The sequence below is a fragment of the Trachypithecus francoisi genome, unplaced genomic scaffold, assembly GCF_009764315.1.
Source record: "Trachypithecus francoisi isolate TF-2019V2 unplaced genomic scaffold, Tfra_2.0 Contig01440, whole genome shotgun sequence".
Lineage (NCBI taxonomy): Eukaryota > Metazoa > Chordata > Mammalia > Primates > Cercopithecidae > Trachypithecus > Trachypithecus francoisi.
In genome coordinates this window covers 1,795,154-1,807,491 of record NW_022681431.1, presented here as the reverse complement: position 1 = coordinate 1,807,491, position 12,338 = coordinate 1,795,154, and the positions used below count along the sequence as shown (strand labels likewise).

At 33.8% G+C, this 12,338-nt stretch overlaps 1 protein-coding gene across 4 annotated transcripts in view; it reads left to right on the top strand.

Annotated features, from left to right (window-relative positions):
* SGCZ (sarcoglycan zeta) overlaps nt 1-12,338 on the top strand; it is a 1,239,166-nt gene that overhangs the window by 751,502 nt on the left and 475,326 nt on the right. The window lies entirely within an intron of this gene.

Sequence of the window (12,338 nt, the reverse complement as noted above, 5' to 3'; positions counted from 1 at the left end):
CACTATGTGGCCGAGGTCGGACTTGAGCTCCTGGGCTAAAATGATGGTCCAGCTTCAGCCTCCAGAATAGGTAGGGCTATAGGCAAGCACTACTGTGCCAGGCATATAAATCATTCTTGATAAAAATATTTTAACCTGTAGAGTTCCAAAGTCATTTAACTACTTTTTGATGATTCATTTTACTATTAAAATATTCAGTAGTGAACCATACAGTTGTACTGCTCTGTGCCAATCTCATTGTACTTTCAAAAAAGTTACAAGAGCACTTCTGTATGTGATACATTTAAATAATGGCCAGACATTCAAGAATGCTCTAAAATGTCAATATGAAGGCAGAAATGCTGAGAAAATATTTTATCAATCAACTGAAAGTATTAACAAACAAAAACATGATCAGACAGATAAGATTCTTCATGACAGAAAAATACAATGAAGTTTAAATTATAAATAATAGTGTTATCATTTGTTTGACATATGATCTGTGCGCAAGTCTTAAGTTGTAAAACAATTCATATTAGATTACTTATATTTTGAGACTGACTAGAAGACCAAAAGGAATTACTCTATTTTAGGGTAGTACATTTTTTAAAAAAAACTTCCTTATAATTTTTAGCTTTGGCCTCTTAAGAACAGGTCTGTAATTTTTCTGGGAGTTCAAATGATTATCTGTAATAACATAATATGCAAATGAATGTTTTTATATACTGGAAAGTGTGGAAATATTTATTTAGTGTCTTTCAGATTAAGGATTTGGCAGATTAAGGATGTTTAAATATTTAAATTTGTTTGTGTGCTAAAAGCCTAAAGTCAGTCATTGTCTATTATGCAGCACTTGTGCATTCTTAATGTATAAAATAATTTTTCTTCAATTACAATGCCTGATAAGAAACTCAAATGGATCCAATTTCAAAGTGCATTGCATATTTTAGAAATATGTTTCAACAAATGCACACTAATATATTTAAATTTTATTATCTTTACAATATAGATGAGAATAAGGAACTGCTTAAGGAGTTCAAGTCAAACAGTTCATCAAGGACTCCAGAGAAGCATTTTAAGGAGGAAGATAGACATATAGTAGTTGCTAAAATTGTGCTATTTGTCCTGAGAAACATAATTAACCTTCAGATCTAATGAAACACTGATAGAAATATTAGCGCAAAACTAGGGAATTTCTCTTTTTGTAATATGGGTGCGTTAGCATAAAACCTCTCCAATGCATACCCAAATGCTTTCCTATGTAGGTGTGATCATGGAAAGTACAATGCTAGATGAGGGCTAATGTATCTTACCGGAGTTCACTGCCAAGCTGATTGAGCTGACAGCCCTGTACTTTTTGCAAAGAAAACTTCATGGGGATTTAGGAACAGATGCTAAACAATATGGCACATTTGCTTTCATGCTGATCACGCATGCCAGCCCCTGGCAGTCTTTATGAGGTCAGAGGATTAGTAAAATCATAGTCAGCAGGAACACAGGGCATATCAGTAGAAGGAGTCAAGCAGGTGTGCTGGAATGAGTTAGGGATGGGCTTTCCCCAGGTGTGTCTTACTTGCCCTTCAGCATATGGCTGTAGGATCATAAGAGGAAAAAACTAAAGCTCCAATAATTAAATCCAAGTAATGCTAGTACTTATGACTTTATATGTGTTGAATATGAAGTGGGCTTACATGCTGGACTACACATGTGCTGAACTTAATATTTCTTTATAAAAATAATGATTGGTCACAAAAGTGGTTGATGAGAGATGTAGATCAGTATGAAGCAGAGAAATATGTTGATGAGAAATAATTGAATAGGATCATAAGCCATTTTTGGTTCAGGTGCTTTTGATTTTCTAGGTTTCAGCTGAGTCATCTGTAAAATTAGGATATTGCACTGGATGATGTCTGAGATCCCTTCTAAATATGAAAAAAAAATGCTTCTTTTATAAATTTCAAGATTTTGGCATTTTCTCTTTTTTGTTTTTGTTTATTTATTTATTTATTTATTTATTTATTGGCTGGTCAGTGATGTTGTATTATTACCTAAGACAGTAGTGCAAGGAATTAAGTGGTTATTAACCAGGAGGAACGAGGCAGCCAGAAATATAAATTGGGCCAGGGCAGAGAGGGAGGACCTCCTCAGCTTCTTCCCACTGCAAATATCAATTTTCTTATATAAGTGATTAATGGAAGTTGATTCTGTAGTTTGGTTATGTTGGAACAGGGGATTTGGAGGATGAAACTGACAACCACAGAGAAAGTCTATTTTAAATAAAAGAAAACTAGGTCCGTAATGGCCAACCAGACTTACAAAGCTAGGTGTAACAAAGTTGGACTTTTTATGGCATTTATTTGGTACATATGACTCTATACCATGCTGCTTCTTTTAATGCTTTTGAGATTCTGAACTAAGAGAGGAGGAATTTGGAGTGGCGCGACCACACACACAGATATTAGTATAACCTTGACATGACACAGTTACTGACATCCTGTCCTGTCTTTTTAATCCATTGTGTGCTTTGTTATATCCCAGATGGTATAATTCATTTACACATTTGTCATTGTCAAAAATAGATATTGCCTTCTTTCCCAAACTTGAGAAGATTCTGCATTTACAATGGCTTCTTTGGTATATAGTGAATAATTTGGTATCGATCTATTTTTTTATGTTTCTCTTCTGTATGAAAACATACAACAGGCCGGGCGCGGTGGCTCAAGCCTGTAATCCCAGCACTTTGGGAAGCCGAGACGGGCGGATCACGAGGTCAGGAGATCGAGACCATCCTGGCTAACACGATGAAACCCCGTCTCTAACTAAAAAATACAAAAAACTAGCCGGGCGAGGTGGCGGGCGCCTGTAGTCCCAGCTACTCCGGAGGCTGAGGCAGGAGAATGGCGTAAACCCGGGAGGCGGAGCTTGCAGTGAGCTGAGATCCGGCCACTGCACTCCAGCTCAGGCGACAGAGCGAGACGCGAGACTCCGTCTCAAAAAAAAAAAAAAAAGAAAACATACAACATAGAGGACTCTAAACAGAATTATTACGTGTACAAGTAAGTCTACATTTGAATCTAGTTTGCTGAGACTAAGAAATTAGATCAACATATGAGAATAGTGAGGCATCACCTCCATTCTGTACTATTAGCTAATTTTGAAAAATGTGAGTTCACTCAAAAGATAAACTCACAAGTGTTCCTGCTCACAGTATGTTTTTGCATGCTATTACTCCCCCACCTCCCACTTTTTTTTGGACTATTTTACTAATTTATGGAATACTCATAAAGAAACACAACAATGATCACCTCAGTAATATGAGAGCCTAAGAATTGTTATGGACTTGGGTTACTCAACAGGACTGACTGAGATGAAAAAATATAATTTGGGGCTGTTTGATGCAATGGTAATTAACACGTGCTTATTGGGTACTTGATATGTTACTAGCATGATGGAGGAACTGAATTTTTTTGTTTAATTTCATTTTAATTAAAATTTAAACTTAAATAGTCATGTGCAGCTTGTGGCTACCACTGCCAGAAGCATAATGACAATGACATGACATTTTTAAGGGTTGTTTATGTTTTTTTTTTTAAAAAGGTGAATATTTTAAATGTTTACGCACCTTGGGCAAAATAGTGAGAACTTGTCACTACATAAAACAGTTTAAAAATTAGCCAGGGTGTGGTGGCAACATCTGTAGTCCCAGCTACTTATGAGGCTGAAGGAGAAGGACTGCTTGATCCCAGAAGTTCCAGGTTGCAGTGAGCCATAATCACACCACTGCACTCTAGCCTGGATGATAAAACAAGACCCCACCTATCAAACAAATAAACAAACTAAAAAACAAAATGCTCCCAAAAGGAATTATACAACATGGAAAATACATACCTCATCATATCTACTGATAATTTCATATTTAACGAAGCTTGCTTCATATTAAACATATTAATACTTTCTTTTCTAATCTGATTTGCATAATCTGTGAAAAGAAGAGCCAGTAACCTTGGAAGAGTATGCCAAGAATTTTCTTAACTTCATGTTGCATGTCAAATTCATACACATGCTAGTGAGGGCTGGGGTCTTTTTATATTAAGAAGGCAATGAAAAGATGTCTCAGAACATTGAGAAAGCAACTCAATATTAAATATTTAAAAATATAAATTAGTACAAGTGGGCAGTTGTCTGTTGCCATGCTCAGTAGATAATTAGTTAACAATCTTCTTTGCAAAAGTCCCTGCAGTCACTAACAATCTTTTAAACTAAATTTGATCACATATTGGAGGTTGCTAGAAGCTCAGTTTTGTGTATGTGGTGTGAATCTGTCATAGATAAATTCTCCTGTTTCAGGATAAGTAGAGAAGATATAAACCTCTGCAGAAGAAAGAAGTTCACACACTAGGAGTTGATGTAATATGCATTTCACACTATCAGAACAATGAAACTACTAGAAATAGTCAACAGCTTTACTGAAATATTCCCTGGGTGACAAAAAGATTATAAGAAATCAAGAAATGTGCTAACTAACATGATAAATAGATATGTATTTTTGTTCCAAGTTAAATAATTTCCTATCAATTGTGTAGAAATAAATGTAATCAAAGAAGGAGTATACAACATGTGCTTTAAGTTTGAAAATATTGCAATTCAAACTTAACATTTTTTTTTTTTTTAGATTACTCAGGCACATTTTTTATTCTATTTTTGAATGTGCCTTGACTGATTTAGTTCATTTTTCTTTCACTTTTTTTTATAAATGATGTTTTCTAAAATGTGTGTTTATAATTCCCCATGTTATTGAGTTCTTTGTACAACAGTAGGTTAATCATTTTTGTTAATCTAAAATTCTGATCTTTGGGACGCCTGTCATCAAATAGAAAACAACCCTGACGATTACCACACAATAGTGAAATTTTGCCATATACTGGCAGACCTAGAAATAGAGAAGAGACGTAACATGTCAACATATCAAAGTTATGTAAAAATTTATGATTTCTGATAAAATTGCTGTCAAATATTACACTTATATAATATTGGCTTCAGGCATGATAAATTACGGTTGCTTAATTTTATAGGTGATAAAAACAATTAATTGACTTAAATTTGTCATCATAAGAAGAACTATCCTATTGTGCACTTTCCGCAAAGTTTCTGTAAGGTATCAAAATACTTTTCTGAATGTGGGCAGATAAAATATCTTACAGAAAACAATTATTAGAGAAATCTACTACTACTACTGCTTTGTGTTCTTTTTTCTTAACTGAAGATTTGCTTAGACTATCTCTAACTTTGGCACTTTTTTATGCACTATATTAATACTGAGAAATTACTCTGCATCGTATTTTTGTTTTGTGAATAATGATGTCCCAGGACTGGATGTCCAGTTTCTGCAGCGCACTATGTTCATTTACATCCTGTATCTGTCTTGCTAGCTCCTGCAACCTGCTACCTCTCTTAAAATTGATTGTAATTTAACAGTGATTGATCTGCTTAACATTTGAAATGAGCTTGAAGACAATATTTGTTCTTTGCGAAGGCCTACTAAGTTAGTTTAAATTTTCTTTTTAGTGTGTTAATGTTTTCTTTTCTTTGATGTGACTAGGTCAAGAAGTATATATGAGTGGAGGCGTATGCAACTAAAGTGAAACTGTAGAGAGTAGGATCTGAAATGAAAATATATAATCTTTCTCATAATCATGGCAATTATCTTTACATGAAAATGATATTGCTTTAATATTTCTCAATAATGATATATTAAAAGTGTCACAGGAAAATGAAAACAGAGTATAATATATGTAATAATCTTTTTTAAAAGAAATATTTAGTTGCTTCCAAATTCTTGGAATCAGCTCCTTAGAAGACAGAAGAAAATGTTATTTTTAGTCCAGGAACACAGGATGACAGGAATAGCTATCTCAAAGAGTGGGGAGCAAAGGAAAGGAGGCAATTGAATTTCCAGGTTTCACCTAGTTAAAGATGAACCTATTTTGTCACTTGATAATGGAAACATGTGTCTGTGTGTCTATCTATCTATCTATATCTATCTATCTATCTATCTATCTTCATCATTATCATCATCTATCTCTCTACTTATCAATCTATCTATCTGTGAATAAAGGACAAAACCTGTAGCCAGAATAGTGGTGAGGCAGAGACACTTGAAGTAGTAATTAATGTTTTGAACTCTCTGAGAAGAAAGCTTGACAGTAGACCCAGAATTTGGAACAGAAAAAGACCTGGACCAAACGTGTCAGAATTGTATTACTTTCAGACATGCTACAGTTATTCGCTTTAAAGAAAAACAAAAAGAAAAGGTATGCAACGATCACTGAAATCCATTATACAGACTTCCACTTCCAGGAAGATGAAGAAGAAGCACTTTTTCTTATTCCTGCCACTAAGTATGATTTAAAACCGAGTATGGAAGGTTTGTTCAAAGGTAATTAATTTCCTATCAATTGTGTAGAAGTAAATATAATCAAAGAAGGAGTATACAACATGTGCTTTAAGTTTGAAAATATTGTAATTCAAAGGTAACATTTTATAAATGATGTATTTAAAAATGTATGTTTATAATTTCCCGCATAATTGAGCTCTTCATACCTTTATAGAGGATTGAGTAGGATGCTGGGACTTTCTTTCTAGCCTAGTGGGAAGGAGACCCCTGCTACAACATCAGTGAAGGTCATAGAAAGAGCAACAGCCGAGAACTTCAAAATCTCTCCACTAGGAAGCTGTCACTGGAGACTTAGCCTAGTGTGGATCTAGATTCCCCTACCCCAATCCAGGAGCAGTGAGAACTTTGCCACAGGTTTCAATGGACAGGATCCTGAACTTCCACGCCTGCCAGGAATCAGTGAGGCAGCACGTAGCCTTTCTCTTTCTCTTTTGGTGTCAGAGGGGAAAAAAAAAAAACTAAAACACAAATTTGAAAACAGAGCCTTGTAGTCAATAACATACTAGCCCAGATGATCAGGTTTCAATACAAAAGCACTCATCTTACTAATATTCAAGAAAACGTCAAACTGAAGGTAAAATAATCACCAGATACCAACTTTGCCTTACATGTGTAATTTTACCTGACACAAATGAAATAAAAGAAGTAAACTCAATGAATGTGTTCAGCAGCAGAATGATGAGTGCATAAGAAAGAATCAGTAAACTCAAATATAGAAGAATGAAAGGGAAATTAGAATTAATCAGTAAACTCAAAGATAGAAATAACCTAATCTGAGTAATAGAAAGAAAACAGAGTGGGGAAAAAAATAACAAGTTTAGGGAACCATGTAATTCAAACAATAGATCTATCATTCATGTCATCACTAGTTTTTAAAGGAAAGAAGAAAGTGGATAGGGCTGAAAATTACTGGAAGAAAGGGTGGCTGAAAACTTTTCAAATTTGGTAAAACATAAACAAACCTACAAACAACAAAAAACATGCACTTACACATTCAAGAAGTTGAACAACTCTAAAATGAGGAAAATCCAAAGAAATCCAAAGCTAGATGCACACAGTCAAGCTTCTAGAAACTGAAAATCAAACAAAAATAATTTATAAAAGCAGTAAGAGGGAAATGACACCTTTTCTGTAGAAGAAAATAATAATATGAGTGACAGAAGATTTCTCACCAGAAACCATGACTACCAGGAGGAAGTTGTAGAGTATTTTTACATCTCTGAGGAATAAAGGAGAAAAACTTAACCTAGAACCCTGTTTTGACTTAAAACGTCACTCGGGAATGAAGAGGAAATTGAGACATTATCAGATGGAGGACAAAAAGGAGAAATTCTCTCTAATAAATCTATCCTAAAGGAGTGGCTAATGGTAGTTCTCTAAGTAGAAATAAAATAATAGAAAGGAACTGAAAACATCAAGAGGAAGAATGAACACTATAAGTAATAATATTGCTAAGTTTAATAGATTTTCCCATCCTCTCTAGAGTTTTCTAAATTATATTTTGTGGGTGAAGCAAGAATTACAACCCTCTCTAACATGGTTCTAAATGTAAGCAGAAAAGATATTTAAGATAATTACATTTTAAATAAGGAAAGGTAAGGGGATATGCAGGGAGGTAACTTTTCCACACTTCATTCAAACTGATAAAATACTGACACTAGTAGAATGTGATAAGTTCTGTATATAATATAGTATTCAGAGTAACCTCCAAAATACTATACAAAGAGATGCACTAAAAATTAATATAGATAAATCAAAATAGAATAAAAAAGTAAAATACAATATTAAAAATTTTCTGAAACCCATTAAAATAACATTAAGAAGAAAATGTTTAATTTGTGACTAGGTTAGAAAAAAAGATCCCACATGAATAATTTCAGCTCCTATCCAAAGACTCTAGAAATGAAGAGCAAAATAAGCCTACAGAAGCAGAATGAAGGAATTTAATCAATTGCAAGGTAGTTAAAATCAATGAAATTGAAAATGGAAAAAAAAAATAAGAAAAAACAAATGAAAAAACAGCTTTTTTAAAAAAAATGATAAAATTGACAAATTTCTGAAAGACTGTCCAAGAAAAGAGAGAGCAAAGTCACAAATTTCCGATATAAGGAATGAAATCATATCACCCTGGGCTCTGCTGACATCAAAATGATAAAAAAGGAAATAATAGGAGCAACTTTCCACACAACTTAGTTGAAATAGACCAGTTATTTTAAAGACTCAAACTATCATAGCTTACCCAAATTGAAACAGCATATTTGAAGAGCCCTGAGGAAACTGAATATTTAATTTGCAAATATCACCAGTAAAATATCTTGTCCAAGTTGATTTCACTGACGATTTCACTAAATATTCAAAAAAGAATTAACAGGAATTCTACAGAATCACTTCCAGAAAATAGAAGAGGGAAGACACTGTTATTAACCCGATAACAAAACCAGACAAAGACAGTGCCAAAAACTAAAACTGCAAACCAGTATCCCTTATAGAATATAAATCCCAAAATTTATAGCTAAATGTTAGCAAAGTGAATTCAGCAAAATTTAAAAAGCATTATGCACCGTGAGCAACTAAGGTTTCTACTAGGGACTCAAAACTGGTTCAAATATTTGAAAATTAATCAGTGCAACCTACCAGGTTAACTGAGTAAAGATGAGATATCACATGGTCATATTTATTGATGCAGAAAAAAAACATTTTAAAATTACAGCACTCATCCACGATTAAGCCTCTCAGAAAAGGAACAGTACAGAGAAGAACTTCCTCAAACTGATGTAGAGCATCTACAGCAAACTTAGGGCTAGCATTATGCTTGATGGTGAAAAATTTAATGATTTCCTCCTAAAATCAGGGACAAAGTAATGATATCTACTCTCATCACTCTTATTCAACATAGTGTTGGACCATTCATGGAGTGTTGGTGGGAATGTAAAATGGCACAGCCATTCTAAATTGATATAGCCATTTGGAATATTATTTCAGTGAAATTAACCATCTAACTATTACATAACTCAGTTATTCTACATCTGGGCATTTATCCTTGATAAATGAAGACAAAAACCTGTACATGAATGTTGATAACAGGTTTATTTGTAACTGTCAAATTTAGGAAACAGCTCAAATGTTTATTAATAGATTGATGGTTAAACAACCGGGTACATTGGCACTGTGGAATATGAATCAGCAGTAAAAGGGAATGAACTATTTTTTAATTTTTATTTTAAGTTCAGGGATACAAGTGCAGGTTTGTCACATAGGTAAACTTGTATCATGGGAGTTTGTTGTACATATTGCTATTAATACACACAAGGACCTGGAGGAATCTCTGGAAAATTATGCTGAGTGAAAAAAAAATCCAATTTCCCAGAGTTATATTTTTATGATATGAATTATTAACATTTCTGAAATGACAAAAATATATAAATAGAAAAGAGATTAGTGGTTGTCAGGGATCATGGAGTGGGTGGAATCAGGCAGGAAATAGATGTGGCTACAAAGGACAATGCGAGGGATCCTTCTGGTAATGGAAATGTTCTACCTCTTTACTATTCAATGTCAGTATCCTGGCTGTACTTTTCTGTTATAGATTTACAAGATGTTACCATTGGCGGAAGCTCAGTATGGTGTACACAGGAATTCTCTGTTATCTTATGACTGCATGTGAATCTAAAATAATTTCAAAATAAAAATTGTAATTAAAGCAATTATATACTGGATACCTTCTTGATTCTATGTTTTACTATTGCTAAGATTAGTTATTAAGTTTATAGCAAATGCAAACATGCTTGTTATATAATGTTGATTTTTTAAGTACTTCCTAGAAATGTGTAATGTTATTAGAGAGAGAGAAAGAACGCACCAAAATAACATTTTAAATATAATAAATGATAATGTTCAAATAAGGTGACAATTAGCATAAGATTCCTTTTGAATGTCAGATTTCACTTCTGCAATGATGGAAAATAGTTCATTCTAAAACATATTATGCATACTCTAAGTTCTATTTTTTAATCACTTCTCTGTTTTATTTTCACATAGAAGCATTATGCCCTTATCCCTGCTTCATTCATGTTGTGAAGTGACAATTATATGGCAATTATTTTTTCAGTACAGTTAAATCTAGGAAGGAAATTGATGTGTTTTATATTATTCCCCCTTGCAGAATTGTTACATTTTTAAATATATTTGGGGTGTTAAGGCCAGCAGCATGCCAAGAGATATGCTAAAGCATTGATTTCTTACACCTTTGTCCAAATTAAAATTTAATGTTATTAACTGTTTTAATTGCCATTGATTATAACATGCCCAGGTTTTACTGGGCTGGCATGAGCTACAACAATTGTGAATAGTAATAGCTGCTTCCAGGAACAAAACATTCCTGCGTTGAGGCCATTATTAGAAACCGTATGGCTGCCAGACAGCACTTCAGCATGTACTTTCCCCAGTGTTCTGTACTCACGGAGAAAAAATAATACTTTGTCTTAGTAGTTCCGATGCATTCTTATATAGTGTGAACCAAATTGTAACTTGCTAATACATTGTATACCTTAAAGGATTTGGCAGCATGCATTATAAATCAAGCTGACTATAGCTTGTCATTATAAAATGATTGTTACTCAAATATTTGTTAGGAAAATGTATTTCTTGGGCCGGGCGCAGTGGCTCAAGCCTGTAATCCCAGCACTTTGGGAGGCCGTGACGGGTGGATCACGAGGTCAGGAGATCGAGACCATCCTGGCGAACACGGTGAAACCCCGTCTCTACCAAAAAAAATACAAAAAAACTAGCCGGGCGAGGTGGCGGGCGCCTGTAGTCCCAGCTACTTGGGAGGCTGAGGCAGGAGAATGGCGTAAACCCGGGAGGCGGAGCTTGCAGTGAGCTGAGATCCGGCCACTGCACTCCAGCCTGGGCGACAGAGCAAGACTCCGTCTCCAAAAAAAAGAATGAAAAAAAAAAAAAAAAAAAAAATGTATTTCTCATGGTTAAATATATCATATTGCTTTTTAAAAAAGTTTTAAAAGATGGATTAACTTAATATTTTTACAATAATCACTTATTGAATAAATATAATAATTTAAACCATGGTTTATGTTGGTAAATTGAGATATGACATAACCACTCTCTGAGAAGTTAAGGTTGAAGGATGTAAGACACACAAGTGGAAGCACAAAACACGATCGGTGATATGCCATGCTTTATTTTAAAATGTTAGAAAGTGTAATAATGAAATAACATTTTTCTCATGATTACTCTCAACAAAAAACAATATATTCTAATGCAAGACTTGAAAAATAAATAATGGACTATGAGAAACATTATTGCAGACGAAGGAACAGCAGAGACTGAGTTTTCAAGTGATAAATATACAGGAAAAAAGGTAGAGAGGCCAGGAATTATTCCCCCATTCCTCCTTGATTCTTAGGACACTACCCATCACTAACAAATTCTCTAATACCGTAGATGTTTTTTCAGAACACTAATATGTTTAAACATATGAAGTGTTTTTTAACATGAACGTTGAAATATATATTTTCTCTTGATGTTAATAAAACATAGTATGATAGTTCATCTTATTAAAAGTAGAGTTAATTAGAAATATATCAGTAATACATTTTTCATATTTTCATGCCAAGAAAACTTTTCCATATTTCTTTCTTTTTTTTATTCTTCAACCCCAGAATGCAAGGGCATTGCACTTAATATATTAACATATTTAATAATTCAAAAAAGAAAGAACATTATGATGGCATGCAGACATTGAATTTTGACAAAAGGCTACATTCAGTCCTGATGATTACAGATGACAATATACATCTCAAACTATGCTTAATAGTGAACATTCAGAGTATACTAATTAAAATTAGGGAGTAGGCAAGGTTATTTGATATCAGCCTATTGATCTTCC